Below are 16755 nucleotides of genomic sequence, written 5' to 3' on the forward strand. Positions count from 1 at the left end.
CAACCAGACCGCACATTGGGAAAGAAAATGTAGATGTGAAAAGTAATTTTAGGGCTTGGACAACACCTTGTTCCCCGCACCCCCCAAAAACCTGTACTCCCCTCTGGTGCCGGCCTCCAGTTATAGCAGTGTTTGTGGTGTCACTCTTGGGATTGGGCACATTTGTGATGTCACACGACCCTGTCAGCCAATCAGCAGCTGCTTGACTCCCAGCCGAACAAAAATCAGTACAGCACTCTTCCTCTGGATTAAAGATGTCCAAAAGATGGAAAGAAGCGGCTGCTGATGACTGCCAGGATCTTGTGACAGTTATGCAATCCCAGGAGAGACATCGATGGCATCAAAGGAGATTAGCAAGTAGTGGACAATGACTAATGTAGGTTGTCAAGGTACAAGTGCAATCTGTTGATGTTGGCTTATGAAGGGCATTTTAGGTCAACAGAAGGGTACTGACTGACCACAAGGATCAAAGTAATGAGCAACTGACAAGTGATTTTCTACTTAAAATGTATGGAATATCAACTAATAGGGGAAAAAACAAAAACGACTTTCTGTAGAAAACAAAAGTAAAAAGCAAGCTAATGAAAATGGCCTGCACAAAAAATGGTACCCTTTACTTAATAATTTTGTTGCACAACCTTTTGAGGCAATCTCTGTATACAATTTCTTTAAGAGTACTTTCACACTTGCGTTTTTTCCCTTCCGTCACAATCCGCCCTTTCGGAAAACAGTGGAATCAGTTAATGGATTCCGCTGTTTCCCAAACTTTTATGGTTGACGGATTGTGCCAAAAGTACCTGCGTTCCTTCCGCTGGCCGAGGCTGCGTTCCTTCCGCCGGGCGGAAGGAATGCAGCATGTCACTTTTTTTGAGCGGCAGAATCCTTTCACTGCGCATGCTGATTTGTTGTTTTTTTTTTTTTTACTTTAAATCACAAACTTTATTTTGTCTCTCGGTGGCCGAATGTTCAGCTGATCGCCCGGCCGCCGGCATGTCAGCTCTCAGCTGAGCGCCCGGCAGCCGACTTTTGAGAGCGATCAGCTGATCGTTCACAATAGTCTGCTGCCGGTAAAACTAAAGAAAAAAAAAAAAAAATTAAAAAAAAAAGCTTTGTTTTGTACGATCCATTGCATCCATTGTGCCATTATATGCAACGCATCCGTCACACAATGCAATGCAACGGATACCGTTCAACGCAAGTGTGAAACTAGCCTAACTCTCAAACAAGTCTACACTTGTCCAAAAGGTATTTTGCTCCACTCATGAGTAAATGGTTCCAAGCTGTTAGGTTTGAAGTGTGTTCAAGACTGCAGCTTTCAGCTCAATCCTCAGATGTTCAATAAGATTTAGATCAGGGATCACAGAAGCCACTTCAGAATAGGCCAATGCTTTACGGTTAGCCATTCTAGCTGTATATGCTTTGTGCCCTTGTCCTGTTGGAGGATCCATGACCTGTGCTCAGACCAAGCTTTCGGATTTTGGACAGCATGTCATTCCAGAATGCTGTGTTAAGGCCCAGTCACACACACAACGACTTACCAGCGATCCCGAAAACGATGCAACCTGATAGGGATCGCAGGTAAGTCGCTGGGAGGTCGCAGGTGAGATGTCACACAGTCAGATCTTACCAGCGATGCAGGAACAATACAGGTCGCAGTAGCGACCTGTATAACGATCTCAGCAGTCACTGTGTCCCTGTCACACAGTGTCAAACACAACGATGTGTCCTGCACAGCAGGACATCGCCTTTGAAGAAAATGGCCTGGACCATTCTGCAACGATTAGCGATCTCACAGCAGGGGCCTGATCGCTGGTAAGTGTCACACATAACGAGATTGCTAACGGGATCGCTACTGCGTCAAACGGCGACTCAGCTGAGATCTCGCTAGCGATCTCGTTATGTGTGACAGTACCTTTAGTCTTGAATCTGTGCTCAATTTAACACCTGGTTTTATGACTCACTACATGGGACACTTCACACCTCCACCAGAAGAACTTCAGAAGTGATCTGAACAGACCACTTCCAACTCATCTGCATTTCTAACAAAAACCCTTAATTTGATTTCCTCAGCTTATGTTTAGGAGGCATCATCTTTCCCATGTCCTGTTGTAACATTCATTTAAATGTGATTTTGTCTCAGTAATTTATTTGTAATTCAGCCTGAAGGAGCCTTGGTGCTCTGAAATCTTGCTAATATATTTTTTCTGGTTAGCCTATAAAAGGAATTACTCCTAAATACTTTGAAATACTATGTCCCAAGAATGACAATTGATTTTTCTGGCTAAGGCTACTTTCACACATCCGGCTTGAGCTCTGCGGCTCAATCCGGCTGTGCAAGCTATGCAACGGATGCGGTGAAAACACCGCATCCTTTGCATAAGTTTTTCCTTTGCGGCCAGTCCGGTTTTTGCCGCTTGCGGCATGCTACTGAGCATGCGCAGTGGCAAAAACCGCATGCGGCGGCCGGATGCGGTTATTGCCGCATCGCGCCGCATCCGGCCGCCATAGGCATGCATTGAAAAATGCGCCGCATCGGCCGAATGTGGCGCGATGCGGGTTTTTTTGCCGCACGAAAAAACGTGCCAGGCAACATTCCATCCGGCCGCCGCATCGGCTAAATCTGCCGCATGCGGCAAAAACCGGACGGAACGGAAGGCCATGCGGCACAATGCGGCACTAATTAAAGTCTATGCAGGAAAATCGCAACCGGCAGCAAAAAAAACGGTTGCGATTTTCCTGCAAATTGCCGGATTGTGCCGCATAGCAAAAACCGGAGGTGTGAAAGCAGCCTAACACCGTACCACAATATTACCTTGTATTGCACATTGCATGGTACAACGAAATCTTAAGACACCCTGTACCAGACGCAGCCCCAAAACAGTGAATACTCCATATTTCACAGTAGTTACAAAGTTCTATCCTTTGTATGTTTCATTTTTTGCATTTGAACATAATGCTGATGAGACAAAACTGGAGATTTTTCCCCAGTCATATCAACATCGTCCAAAGAACCTTTGTAGCTTGAAATTATGCATTTTGGCAATTCCAGCCAAGCCTTTTGCGATTTGCCTTTAACAGCAATTTCCACCTCGGTCACGTTCCATTAAGTCCATGTTGCCCAAGACTGACAGATCTTGAAGTTCCCCTCCAATCTCTAAGGAAGTTGTTCTTGGCTCTTTGATAACAAATTGGTTACCATTTGCATTGTCTGTATCTTTAGTTTTACTCTTGAAGTCATGCCCAGGGAGATTGGCTTCAGTCCCACACAGGGGCGGACATATCATTGGTGCAATCTGTCAGGGGACCCATTTCTACCACCAAACCAAATGGAATTGTGTGTTTTTAAAGAGCTATTGGACTGCAAAAGGCCCATAAATTATTCTTGCACAGGGGCCCTTTTCAGTTTGCTAGTAACGCCTGAATCTTCTGAATATGTGCAACTGTAACAGGAACATCTTCTAGCCTTTACCATGTTTGTGTATACTTTTCTTTCTAATCTCTTGAATATCTTAGCCTTCTTTGCTCCATGTTCAGTGAGGGGCACACCTTCATGCCAAAACCACAACTACTACTTTACAAGTTTGTAGACACCTGTGATAGCAATTACAGAACACCTTCGTTTGACATGTCCCTTAAGTTAAATTATTTTCAGTCTTTCCAGGGGGACCATTATTTGTGTTTAGGCCATTTTCACAAGTCATCCCCCCTGCTGAACAACTTAAAAAGCAAGGTTATTAGTTGATATTCAGTAAATTGAAAAGGATTGTCAGTTTCAATTATTTCAGTAATCATGGTGAGCTTTTCTTGAATTTTGACCATGTGTGATAGCACAATTCCAACAGATACATAGGACAGTTTTTACATACGATTTTCCCCATTACCCTGTAGATTTTAAGTGTGCAGGCAGGGTCCAAATCTGCAGTGGAAAATTGATTCACATTATGTGGGAATATGTTATAATAAATTGTCCATTTTGTTTAGAAGTGTGCCCACTATGTCCAGCTAATAAAATAATTATTTCTTACTAGCACTAGAGTACATATTGCATAAAGCTTATTGAAAAAAAAAACCAAACATCTTACACTTTCAAAACCGTACTAGCAGGAAAGCAGCCACAAAACAGCCAAAAGACAGATTCACAAATCATAGTTTTGCACAATTTTACAAAACTTGCTAACTGCAACAAATACTAACTGCTCCTGAAGAGCAATACATTCAATAGCACCAACGATAGCAAAGCCTTTGCACGACCCACAGAAGAGGGTAAGGGGAGGGGGGGGAATGAAAATAAAAAAAATAATTTTTAGAAATCCCATCCACTTTGCATGAACTGTAAGGCCCAAGACCCACGGCGTGAAAATTGGAGTGAGTGGAATGCGATAAAAACATCGCATTCCACTCTGACCAATATTTGCCTATGTGCCAGCACCCATGAGTGATTATTTTCTCAGCCCTAATCTGACCAAGAAAATAGTCAGCATGCTGCGAGTGCAGTGTGATCCTGGTTTCTCTTGCACCCATTGAAGTGTATGGGGCGAGAGAAACATTGCACTTCACTTGCATTACACCAATGCAATGCGTGTGCAGAGCAAGAATGGTAATAGCTGGCTACGGAGGAGAGAGGGAAATAAATCCCTCCCCTCCGCAGCGCCGTCCCTACCCTCCTGTGCCGACCCGCCCTCCGCAGCTGTGGTCATATCGGACCTCAGTAGCAGAGACACTTGCATGACACTCTACTCCTGCTGTGCTGCCAGCGTGAGCAAAGTGTCATGCAAGGATCGCAGTAGTCCCCGTGTGGCCCCTACCTAAAACTCTGCATTTTTTATGTCCCATATTTTTGGCGTCAAAAATACAAAAAAAAAAAAAACCACAAACCAAACCCTGAATGTGGGCAGGGAGTTGGAAAATAACTGCTCAATTTATCCTGGAGGGTGTACAGACAGACAACAAATGAAAGCCAAAAGCCTGGTCTATACAATCCGGCTGGTTGTGAGCCTTTATTTTTTGTTTACATGTGCCACATTAACATTTGCAAGTTTTTTTGCACCACAGCAGTTCATGCCATCTCCTCTTCCCCCTTATTACCGACCAGCAATAAAAAGTAAATTTTGTAGTCAAATTCATGTTTGAAAATTAGCCTTTAGCGGCGGAGTATCCCTTGTGATGCCAGTGATCCCTTTTGAAGGAAGTATAGGTTTACGCCAATCAGTTTGTTGTCAGCATTCATGGTTTGTGTAGCCTTTTTCATGAGCGCTGTAGTATTAAGTTGTTAACAGGCACTGGTCACCTTTTAGCAGCTTAGTCCTCTAATCCCAGTGACATTAGCCTGGCGTGACTCAGTGTGCAGGGCAAGTATACACTGTTTACAACTGGGTTATGGTCAGCCATGACAAGTTTATCACTTATTCCATTATCTATGGGTTCAAGTGTGAAATGGTTTTCAAGGGAATGTAAGTTTCCTAAAACAAGACCTGTCAGGGAAGAATTTTGCAGTAACATTGTCATTACTGTATTATTCCTCCTAAAAATATTTAGTAAGGTGACACCAGGCAAGCCAGTCATTGGCTTTAAAGCCTCGTCTCAAATCAGTGCAGACTAAAGGCCTTTCTATAAACATATGCATGTTAGTTGATGCTGCAAGAGGGTTTCACAGCTCTGTCTACAAATTATATAGGGAAAATTAAAAATTGGGCACATTTATTCTGACAGGAGATTAGTACCCACCTGAGGTTTTCCTTTTTCATTTAGAACGCATGCAAGCATGGACAATCCAAGTTTATATAAAGTGTTAAAGGCAAAAAGGGTCATGATCATGTGCAGTACTATAAAAATATCAATATGTTGTGGGAAAATGAAGCAGATTGAGCAAAGAAATATATATTGGTATAGAATCACATAGTAATGACCAAACTGAAAAGGTGGAGAAATTATACATGGAAAACACAACTAAAATAAACATACCCTGAAAAACAACAAAAAAAAAAAAACAACTTGTTTTTCCTCCCATTTTTCGTGAGGTGAACCCCAAGACTTTTTCTATGTACACAAAAGGCCTTTATCTAATTGTTCACAAATTTGTCTAAATCTGTTAGTGAGCACTTCTCCTTTGCCGAGATAATCCATCCTCCTCACAGGTGTGGCATAGTAAGATACTGCCTAGACAGCACGATTATTGCACAGGTGTGCCTTAAGCTGGCAACTATAGACGTTTTACAATATTGTGGCCTGTGGCTTGTTGGTCCACTCCTTTGTGTGAAATTGCTGGATATTGGTAGGAATTTAAACACGCTGTTGTATATGAAAAAGCCAGAGCATCCCAAACATGGTCAAAGGGTGACATGTGGAACATAGATCACACCTGGCTAGTAAGTGGAGGCACTAGATGGTCAAAGGTTGAACTAGATGGACCTAGGTCTTTTTTTCAACCTATGTAACTATTAGGCCCAGATATAGGTGCCTCGTGGGTGGTATGGGTTTTCTAAGGTTTTGTGCATCATTTTGCTCCTATCTGTAGCTCCAAATCTGTTCCCAGGGTACATCTGTATGCTGTAGGTAGGAATAAGGCAAACCAGACCCGGATATGAACAGTTCACTCTTTCTGGATAACACTGATTGCTTACATCTTCTGAAGCATTTACCTGCCACACTGGATTTCCATACAGGCGTTCGTTGGTTGGCAACTGGACTGTGTTTTGATATAGAAAAATTATAACTTTGGTTGAGTCCTACTGCGATGGGCTCTGAAAAGACTGTCTGGCAAGGTGCAGGGCATTAGCAGCCCTAGTCACCCTGCATATCACCCCAAGCCCAGCTTGTCTCAACTGCAAACTCTCTCCATTTACCATAGTGACCAGGCGATGGATGTCTGATCAATATCCTCTAATACACTGTGTGCAGAATTAGGCAAATTGGTATTTTAATCACATGATACTTTATACATGTCCTACTCCAAGCTGTATAGGCGTCAGAGCCAACTACCAAGTAAATCAGGTGATGTGCATCTCTGTAATGAGGAGGGGTGTGGTGTAATGACATCAACACCCTATATAAGGTGTGCTTAATTATTAGGCAACTTCCTTTCCTTTGGCAAAATGGGTCAGAAGAAAGATTTGACAGGCTCTGAAAAGTCCAAAATTGTGAGATGTCTTACAGAGGGATGCAGCAGTCTTGAAATTGACAAACATTTGAAGCGTGATCACCGATCAATCAAGCGTTTCATGGCAAATAGCCAATAGGGTCGCAAGAAGTATGTTGGGTAAAAAAAAAAAAAAAAAAAAAAAAAAAAAAAAAAGCGCAAAATGCCCATGAATTGAGGAAAATCAAGCGTGAAGCTGCCAAGATGCCATTTGCCACCAGTTTGGCCATATTTCAGAGCTGCAACGTTACTGGAGTATCAAAAAGCACAAGGTGTGCCATACTCCGTGACATGGCCAAGGTAAGGAAGGTTGAAAAACGACCACCTTTAAACAAGAAACATAAGATAAAACATCAAGACTGGGCCAAGAAATATCTTAAGACTGATTTTTTCAAAGGTTTTATGGACTGATAAAATGAGTGACTCTTGATGGGCCAGATGGATGGGTCAGAGGCTGATCAGTAAAGGGCAGAGAGCTCCACTCCAACTCCAGCAAGGTGGAGGTGGGATACTGGTATGGGCTGGTATCAAAGATGAACTTGTGGGACCTTTTTGGGTTGAGGATGGAGTGAAGCTCAACTCCTAGACCTACTGCTAGTTTCTGGAAGACAACTTCAAGCAGTGGTACAGGAAGAAGTCTGTATCGTTCAAAAAAAAAAACAAAAAAACAAAAAAAAACCATGATTTTCATGCAGGACAATGCTCCATCACATGCATCCAACTACTCCACAGCGTGGCTGGCCAATAAAGGTCTAAAAGATGAAAAAATAATAATGACATGGCCCCCTTGTTCACCTGATCTGAACCCCATAGAGAACCTGTGGTCCCTCATAAAATGTGAGATCTACAGGGAGGGAAAACAGTACACCTCTCGGAACAGTGTCTGGAGGCTGTGGTGGCTGCTGCATGCAATGTTGATCGTAAACAGATCAAGCAACTGACAGAATCTGTGGATTGTAGGCTGTTGTGTCATCATAAAGAAAGGTGGCTATATTTTTAGGTTTTGTTTTTGCATGTCAAATTGTTTATTTCTAGATTTTGTGCAGTTATATTTCCATCTCACTTGTTTATTTTCACCAAGTAAACCAATATATTTGTTTTTTTTTTATTAAGTTGCCTAATAATTCTGCACAGTAATAGTTACCTGCACAAACAGATATCCTCCTAAGATAGCCAAATCTAAAAAAAAAAAAAAAAAAAAAAAACACAAAAAAAAAAAACAACTCCAACTTCCAAAAATATTAAGCTTTGATATTTATGAGTCTTTTGGGTTGATTGATCAAAAACTGCTCAATCATAAAAAAAGCCTCTAAAATACAACTTGCCTAAATTCTGCAGTGTATACAGTCCCTTGAGAACACATACCACCACCTGCTGTTCTCCAGTGGAATTGGAGCAATCAGTTACAGTACATTTGACAGAATGACACCTGGCAATACATAAAACCATACATTATTCTACAGACTGACATGCATAAACTTTTGTAATGGCTCCTTCTGGGTCATTACACATGTCTGGTGAGTATGTTGGTCGTGCAAGAACTGGGATGTTTTCAGCTCCCAGGAATGGTGTACAGAACCTTACAACATGCGGCTGTGCATTATCATGCTGCAACATGAGGTGATAATTGTGGATAAATGGCACAACAATGGGCCTCAGGATACTGTCACGTTATTTGTGCATTCAAAATGGCATCAATAAAATGCACCTGTGTTCCTTGCCCATAACATACGGTTGCACATACCATAACCCCACTGCCACCATGGCCTACTCAATTCACATTGTTGACATCAGGAAACTGCTCACACACCACTCCATACATGCAGTTCTGATTTGCACTGTACAGTGTAAACCAGGATTTATCCATGAAGAGAACCTCTCCAACGTGCCAGAAGCCATCAATGTGCGCATTTGCACACTTGAGTTGGTTATGACGATCTGCAGTCAGGTAGTGACCCTGATGAGGATGACGAGCAGCAGATGAGCTTCACTGAGACGGTTTCTGACAGTTTGTGCAGAAATTCTTTGGTTATGCAAACTGTTGCAGCATCTGTCCGGGTGGCCGGTCTAAGAATGTGAAGATGCTGGATGTGGAGGTCCTGGGCTGGTGTGGTCACACGTGCTCTGCGGTTGTGAGGCCGGTTGGATATACTGTCAAATTTTGTGAAACACCTTTAGAGACGGCTCTGGTGGACATTCCTGCCGTCAGCATGACAACTGCATGCTCCCTCAAAACTGGTGACACCTGTGGCATTGTGCTGTATGATAAGGCTGCTTTCACACATCCGGTAGGTGCAGAGCCGGCCAGTCCGGCTTTAAAACCTATGCAATGGATGCGGCGAAAAAGCCGCATCCGTTGCATAAGTTTTTTAAATGCGGCCCGTCCGGTTTTTGCCGCTTGCGGCATGCTACCGAGCATGCGCAGTGGCAAAAACCGCATGCGGCGGCCGGATGCGTTTTTTGCCACATCACACCGCATCGGGCGTCCATAGGCATGCATTGAAAAATCTGCCGCATCGGTCGGATGCGGCGCGATGCGTTTTTTTTGCCGCACAAAAAAACGTGCCAGGCAATGTTCCATCCGGCCGCCGCATCGGCTAAATCTGCCGCATGCGGCAAAAAACGGACGGAACGCAAGCCCATGCGGCACTAATTAAAGTCTATGCAGGAAAAACGCAACTGGCAGCAAAAAAAAAAAAAAAACTGTTGCGTTTTTCCTCCAAAGTGCCGGATTGTGCCGCACAGGAAAAACCGGAGGTGTGAAAGCCGCCTAATACTGCACAATTTAGAGTGGCCCATTATTGTGGCCAGCCTAAGGCACACCTGTGCAATAATCATGCTGTCTAATCCGCACCTTGATACGCCACACCTGTGAGATAGATTAATTAGCTCAAAGGATAAGTGCTTACTAACAGATTTGGACAAATTTCTTACTGAATGAAGGCCTCAAAGATAAAAAAATAAATAAACGTTTAGATCCTAGAGTTCAGCTCATGAACAATGTGAGCGAGAACAAGTGTTGCATTTACTTTGTTCACTGTATATAAAATCACAAGAAATAAAATATTTTTTTTTTTTTTTTTACACACCTCCACAAAATCTCATTACCATTGGATTTTATGTAGCTAATGATCCATCTTTGTAACAATATACTTTATTAAAATCACATTAAAAATTCAAATGGCACATAAATATATCAGAAGTTTCTAGTGCACAGGTAATAGGGGGAGGAAAGGAATACTGATGACCCCTACAAAATATCCTCCCACTTATGCATTACTTGATGTGAGGTAAATCCGGAGATATGACGATAAATCATGATATTCAAGTATGTCAGGAAGCCCTCTCCTGGTGTCACCCCCCCTTTCCTTCACACAACTGGTTTAGCAACAAATCCCATGGCCATGTCCTGTGATATGGAAATGAGGTGGTGTGGGAACAATGGACACAGGATGACTCCCTGCCGTCACCCTGTAGTAGGAGCTGCTAGCTAGTTAGCAAGGCTATGGAAATAGCCAGACAGAACGACTCCAGTAAAAAATGGTTCATATCTCGCAAGCCATATTTCCGATAAATATGGCAACCATAAAAATGGTGTCTCCGCATGTGGACGATGCCGGCACCCCCTTTTTATGGGAGCAGGACATTGGGAAATGCCCCAGGCGTGATATCAGCCAATGGGGAACTGGCAGACAGGTCATGAGTCCCCTCGTTCTGTAGCTAAATTCATAACTGTCACAATGAGAGCATTGGCGTCTGCCTACGACGCTCCCAGGCAAAGTTATGGCCAATATCCCCTTTGCTGGATAATTCTGATCCATGCAGGGGGAGTGGCAGTGCTTCCCTGTGAGGTCACGAAGGTAGGAGGGGACCTGGATCTGCCCAGGTTGATAACCCTACTTCGGCCATTTTCCAGGGTTCTTTCGCTGGGGGCACGTGCAGGAAACATCTGCGGGAGTTCCTAGAAACCTGGTCTACAGCGCCCCCCTGTGGCCAGACGCACAAGGTAACTGATTGAATTGCATACCTGTTGTAAACCATGCTTTATCTGTAACTGTACTCTGACATATGTATATTCTGTAGATTCCCTATTGTATATATTGTAGTTCTAGTGTGCTTTAGGCTGATTAAATTATATAATTAATCTTGGGCTGTTCTGTTATCTCGATCTTGAATCCCACGTCTGTGTGTTCGGCTAATAGTTACCGTGAAGCGGTTGGTGGCAGCGAGTTGTGCCAAGGATTATTGTGGGGAGGCCAGTGAGATTCGGGAAGATATTATATATTCCGCCCGCGGAGGTCGGGGGAATATATACCTTACTCTCACCGGGGACCCTTCAATAATCGGCATAAGTAGTATAGCGGCCTCCTTGCTTATTGTCGGGCAATTCCATAATTGGCCTGACTATAAGAGGGGCGCTAGAGAGCGCGTCACGTGCTCTGTCTGTCGGTCGGGAGGTATAAAGGAGGGGTGACCCCCACTTGTTACCCCCCGATTGTGACGTACTGGTAGCCAGCGCGGGGGATTTCTGAGTGACCCCCCCGGTGGTTTGTGACATATTGGTGGCATAGCGGTGGGATCGAGATAATAGTGTGTGTGAGTGTGAGACCCATACTCCCAGACACTAAAGACTGCCTGCAGCAGCTGTGGCTGCTGGGGTCTTCAGACTAGCTCAACACTAGAGTGTCAGAGTGCAGATACTGTAAGGTGTGTGGAGGCATTAGGTGTCAGTTCTGTGTCAGTGACCAAAAGTCTGCAAGAATGGCTGATGGCACCAGGAGCAGAGCTATGCAACTGGCCAATGCTAAAGCAGGAGCCGAAGAGAGGGAGGACGGTGCTGTGGGCAGTAATGAGGAGGTTGCCCACGAATCCTCCAGGAGCTCGACGCCAGAAAACCGTTCTGCAGAGGACAGCGCACAAGCTGGCAATTATGGACAAGATGAGGAGCAGCTCACCCAAGGGTCCTCAACGAGCCAGATGCCAGCCCTCCGCTCTGCAAGGGACAGTGAATCACCAGGCTCAGCAGCGGGCCGCAGATCACCACGTGCCATTCCACCGAGCCTGGGAGGCTCGGATAGCCTTCTTCAAATGGCTATGGCCCTTCTCCAGGCTGGAGACCAGGAGGGCTACAAGGGACTCCTGGCAGAGCGCAGGGCAGAGCGGCAAGCAGCGCGTGAGGCTGAGGCTGCGGAGCGGCAGGCAGCGCGTGAAGAGCGCCAGGCAGAGCGTGACTACCAGCTGCAGCTAGCTCAGCTCCGGCCCTCATCAGCCACACGTGACCTTCAAGACACCAAACTTCCAAAGGTCCGTGTTGAGGACTTCCCAGTGCTGGAGAAGGATGGAGACTTGGACTCTTTCTTGACTGCGTTTGAACGGACTTGCTTGCAGCACCATCTGAACAAGGACCAGTGGGCCAAATACCTGACCCCCCGTCTAAGGGGTAAGGCCCTGGATATCCTTGGGGACTTGCCTGCTGAGGCAGATCAGGGCTACGACACCATCAAGCGGGCCCTGATCCAACAGTACAACCTCACTCCGGAGTCCTACCGCAAGAAGTTCCGGACCCTGCAAAAGGGACCAAAGGACTCCTGGGCTGACCACCGGCGGGCACTTGCCCGAGCTGCCGACCACTGGACCCAAGGCCTGCAGCTTTCCACCGGACCGGAGATCCTGGACTTGTTCATCACGGAGCAACTCTTGTGGAACTGCCCTGAGGATCTCCGCCAGTTCATCCGAGACCAGAAGCCAAAGGGGTCCACGGCTACAGCTGCCCTTGCCGATGACTACACCAACAACCGGGCCCCTGAGGCCAGGAGAGCGGCCACCAGCAGCACCTGGAGAGGGGGTAAGATGAATTCTGCGACTGCCCCACCTGCCCCTAGACTGCAGGGGGTGTCCCCCTCAACTCCCCTCTCCAGGCCCGTGGCAGAACCAAAACGGTGCCACCAGTGCAACCTACCTGGACACTTCAAGGCCATGTGCCCTCAGCGTCCCAAGGCCCCGGCTCCGTCCCCGTCCCAAGGGCCGCCCAAGGTGTATTGTGTGGGTGGGGGTGGTGGTAGGTCCCTGGACAGCTTCCAACCTGTCACCGTCGGCCGGTCTGTGACCATAGGACTGCGAGACAGCGCCTCGGAGGTGACTCTGGTGCGGCCTGAGATGGTGTCCCCCCAAGACTTGATCCCTGGAAAAACCCTCGCTGTCTCCGGGATTGGAGGCATTGACCCGGCGCTGCCTGTTGCTGACATTTATGTGGACTGGGGCGCAGGGCGAGGGGTGAGAGAGGTGGGGGTAACTGATCGGATCCCTGCAAACGTGCTACTTGGGACAGATTTGGGGCAGATAACCTCCCAGTTTGGGCCCCCCCCAAGGGCTGAACCTTCAGCCCGTACTGACATGACTCCTAACAATGTTAATGTGTTATCTATGAATGATGTAAGGGAGGAGGGAGTGAACTCTGATATTTCTGCTTGCATAGACACCATAGACACACACTCAGCTGCAGCTGTGACAGGGGAGGGGGTCAGAGAAAGGTGTGACAATGCCTCTACAAGTAACCAGCCTGTGAGCTGGGATCTGTTGCCCTCTGCAGGGATAAGCAGAGAGCAGGGTGCTGCAGGGGGAGGACCAGTGTGTGGGGTGGGGGCTACCACAGCAAATGTGGGGTCCCCAGAGATTTCACAGCGGGGTTCTGTTGCTGCAGGAGGGGAACAGGCAGGTGAGATTGGGGCCGGTCCAGGAGCGGAAGTGCTCCCAGGTAAGATCTCGGTGCATGGTTCCCCCACAACCGGGGTGTCAGGAAGCCAGGTAGGTCTGCCTGAACCGGCGACTTGGTCAGGAACGGAGGAGGAGCAGGCACGACCCACGGTCGCAGCGGCTGTGGCCGCTGTCACCCGCAGTGGGAGTGCTGGAAGCCAAGGGGCCTCCCGGAGGTCCGATAGCTCTTCCCCTTCTGACCAAGTGGCAGCCGAGTCAGGTGGAGGCCAGGACACAGGTCCCGGGGTACTGACTGAAGATGTGACAGTCTCGTCGATTCTGGCCACATCTAGTCAGGGGTTTCAGGCAGCGTTAGAAGCTGACGACAGCCTGAAAGCTCTTAAGGAGCAGGCGGCACAGCCTCCCTCGGACTCGGACCCGGAGCGAGTGGTCTGGGACCAAGGACGGCTGTACCGGGCCACGGTCCAGCAGGGTTCACCGGAGGCGTGGCCCAGGGACCGACAGTTGGTGGTACCCTATCCGTCCCGGACGGAGTTGTTGCGGATCGCACATGAGATTCCGATGGCCGGACACCTAGGGATCGCTAAGACCAAGGCCAGGTTAAACCAGCATTTCTACTGGCCAAAAATGGGGGCCGATGTGGCTGCCTACTGCCGTTCGTGTGAAACCTGTCAGAGAGTGGGGAAGGCGGGGCCACACCACAAAGCCCCACTAGTATCTCTGCCAATCATCGATGAGCCTTTCAGGAGGGTGGCTGTGGATCTGGTCGGCCCGCTGGCCATCCCCAGCAGCTCCGGGAAACGCTTCATACTGACGGTAGTGGACTATGCCACCCGGTACCCAGAAGCAGTGGCCTTGTCGTCCATTCGGGCTGACAAGGTGGCCACCGCATTGCTGGAGATTTTCTCCCGAGTGGGTTTTCCCCAGGAAATGCTCACTGACCGGGGGACCCAATTCATGTCCCAGCTGATGGAGGCCCTCTGTAAGCAAGTCCAGGTGCGACATCTGGTGGCCAGCCCGTACCATCCACAGACTAATGGCCTGTGCGAGCGGTTCAATGGCACCTTAAAGCAGATGCTTAAGATGTTGGTCGACTCCCATGGGCGTGACTGGGAGCGGTATCTCCCACACCTGTTATTTGCTTACCGGGAGGTTCCACAGGCCTCAACAGGATTCTCACCGTTTGAGCTCCCGTACGGGCGACGTGTGCGGGGCCCCCTGGCTCTGGTGAAGGAGGCTTGGGAAGGGGATTTGGCCACCCCTGGAGTGTCGGTTATCGAGTATGTCATGCGCTTCCGGGACAAAATGCAGGCCTTGACGCAACTGGTACACGACAATATGGCTCAAGCCCAGGCCGATCAGAAGCGTTGGTACGACCAGAACGCTTGTGAGAGGACCTACCAAGTGGGTCAAAAGGTGTGGGTACTGGTCCCCGTACCACAGGACAAGCTTCAGGCAGCCTGGGAAGGCCCATACCTCGTGTACCAGCAGCTCAACCCTGTGACGTACCTGGTCACCCTGGACCCTGCCCGTGGAAGGCGGAAGCCCTTCCATGTGAACATGATGAAGGCACATCATGAGCGGGAGGCATGTGCGCTCCCCGTGTGCAACCTGCCCGAGGAGGGAGAAGCGGAAACCCTCTTGGATATGCTAGCCCAGGTTAGGGCAGGCGGATCCATTGAGGATGTGGAGGTTGGCCACCAGCTCTTGGAAGACCAACGGTCCCAGCTGTGGGCCACCCTCCTCCCCTTCCGGGGGTTGTTTACCAACCAGCCCGGAAGGACTGACTTGGCTGTCCATCACGTGGACACTGGGGATCATCCCCCGATCCGGCGTTCAGCATATCGGGTCTCCCTGGAGGTGCAGCAACACATGCGCCAGGAGATTGACGAGATGCTGAAGCTGGGGGTGATCCAGGCATCCAACAGCGCTTGGGCCTCGCCTGTAGTCCTCGTCCCTAAGAAGGACCGAACCACTCGGTTCTGCGTGGACTACAGGGGGCTCAATGCGGTCACGGTCGCCGATGCGTACCCAATGCCACGCATCGATGACCTGCTCGATCAGTTGGCCGGGGCTCAGTACCTGACCATCATGGATCTGAGCCGGGGATATTGGCAGATCCCCCTGACTCGCAAGGCCAGGGAACGCTCTGCCTTTATTACCCCATTTGGACTATACGAGTCCACGGTGATGCCATTCGGGATGAGGAATGCCCCTGCCACTTTCCAGCGGATGGTCAACACCCTGCTCAAGGGACTTGAAGGGTACGCGGCCGCGTACCTGGATGACATTGCCGTCTTCAGTCCCACCTGGGAGGACCACCTAGAGCATCTAGCACAGGTGCTCAGGCGGATCCACCGGGCAGGTTTGACCATCAAGCCGGGAAAGTGTCAGCTGGCCATGAGCGAGGTCCAGTACCTCGGTCACCGGGTAGGTGGGAGAACACTGAAGCCCGAGCCTGAGAAAGTGGAAGCCATCGCATCCTGGCCCACCCCCAGGACCAAGAAGCAGGTGATGTCCTTCTTGGGGACCGCTGGGTACTATAGGAGGTTTGTTCCATGCTATAGTAGCCTGGCAAAGCCCTTGACGGACCTCACCAAGAAGAAGCTGCCCTCTGCAGTCGATTGGACAATGGACTGCGAGACAGCCTTCCGGGCCCTAAAGGACGCCCTGTCCAGCCCGCCCGTGCTACAGGCAGCCGACTTCACGCGGCCGTTTGTAGTACAGACCGACGCCAGTGACTTCGGCCTCGGTGCGGTGCTCAGCCAGGTGGACTCTGCGAGCCAAGAGCACCCAGTCTTGTACCTGAGCAGGAAGCTGTTACCAAGGGAAGTTGCCTATTCCACGATGGAGAAGGAGTGCCTGGCCATAGTGTGGGCCCTGCAGCGTCTGCAACCCTATCTATA

The 16755-nt window shown here is 48.3% G+C and overlaps 1 protein-coding gene across 2 annotated transcripts in view; it reads right to left on the reverse strand.

Moving 5' to 3' along the window:
- Positions 1–16755, reverse strand: part of MFSD12 (major facilitator superfamily domain containing 12) — a 97643-nt gene that overhangs the window by 19104 nt on the left and 61784 nt on the right. The window lies entirely within an intron of this gene.

Source organism: Anomaloglossus baeobatrachus, chromosome 1 (genome assembly GCF_048569485.1).
Source record: "Anomaloglossus baeobatrachus isolate aAnoBae1 chromosome 1, aAnoBae1.hap1, whole genome shotgun sequence".
Lineage (NCBI taxonomy): Eukaryota > Metazoa > Chordata > Amphibia > Anura > Aromobatidae > Anomaloglossus > Anomaloglossus baeobatrachus.